At 37.2% G+C, this 1,285-nt stretch overlaps 1 non-coding gene across 1 annotated transcript; it reads right to left on the bottom strand.

The window, feature by feature from the left end:
* Nucleotides 1-316: 316 nt before the first annotated feature.
* On the bottom strand, nt 317-423 carry LOC128279579 (small nucleolar RNA R71). The gene has a single exon (XR_008269781.1). It is a non-coding gene; the product is annotated as a small nucleolar RNA R71 (small nucleolar RNA).
* Nucleotides 424-1,285: the final 862 nt, after the last annotated feature.

The following is a 1,285-nucleotide window of genomic DNA, read 5'->3' as shown; positions in this document are numbered from 1 at the left end:
CATAGTTAGGCCTGTTGTTGCTGCCAATAATTTTGAACTGAAATCTAACATCATTCAAATGATCCAACAGTTTGTTCAGTTTGATGGTTTGTAGGATGAGGATCCCAACGCTCACTTGGCAAACTTCTTAGAATTTTGCAACACTTTTAAAATCAATGGAGTTTCTGTTGACGCTATTCGCCTTTGATTGTTTCCCTTTTCGTTAAGGAATAAGGCTAAACAATGGTTGAACTTGTTAACACGAGGGTCAATCACTACTTGGGAACAAATGACCGAAAATTATTTATTAAAATATATTTCTCCGGCTAAAATAGCCAAATTACGTAATGATATCTCTTCTTTTGTGCAGATGGATTTAGAAACACTCTACGATGCATGGGAGAGATACAAGGACCTTTTGAGAATGCGCCCTCACCATGGGTTACCACTTTGGCTACGGGTTCAAACGTTTCATAATGGCCTGAATCCTTCGACTCAACAGATGATCGACACAACCGCTGGCAGAACCATCAATAATAAGACACCTGAAGATGCTTATGAATTTATAGAAGAGATGTCACTGAATAATTATCAGTGGCAAGTCATGAGGACAAAGCCAATGGAAACAACTAGCCTTTTTAACGTCGATTCTATGATAGCCCTAGTGTGACCCTAGTAGGGAAGTGGTTTCGGGACCACAAAACCGAGTCATAAAAATAATTAATTGCTATATTCTATGTTTATTATGTGTGTACATGAGTATGTGGAAGTTTCATCCTCTAATTTTGCCAATTGCATGAGAAATTATTAAATAGGGATCAGTATGAGACATAGTGAAATATGATAGGCTAATTTTAAATGGCTTATTAGTGCATGTTAACACAAAGGTGGACTTGCATGTCAAGTTGCCCAATTTCTTTATAGTGGCCGCCAAGATGGAATGTTGATGGGCAATACATATGTTTAATTAGATATTATAATAAGAAATTGGGTTATTGGAAATAAAATAATGTTAGTAAAGAAGGAAAAGAAAAAAATGCTCATCTCTCTTCTCCATTGCCGTGACTTGAGAAGAAGAAGGAGTGTTCATGTTTTCTTTCTTTTGCAATTGCCGTAACTAGAGGAAGGGGAAGAAGGAAGATTCGGCCAAGGTGGTCCTCTAGATTAAGGTATGTTCAAGGGTATCTTTGGAAGTATATACAACCTTTGGGTGATGAGTCTAAATTCTATCTATCTCATGGTTGGATTTGGGGTTGATGGAGAGTTAGAATATGGCTAAGGAGCCTAAAAATTTTGGTTGATACCT

Source organism: Gossypium arboreum, chromosome 8 (assembly GCF_025698485.1).
Source record: "Gossypium arboreum isolate Shixiya-1 chromosome 8, ASM2569848v2, whole genome shotgun sequence".
Lineage (NCBI taxonomy): Eukaryota > Viridiplantae > Streptophyta > Magnoliopsida > Malvales > Malvaceae > Gossypium > Gossypium arboreum.
The sequence above is the reverse complement of the archived record's forward strand: the minus strand, read 5'-3'. Positions and strand labels throughout refer to the sequence as shown.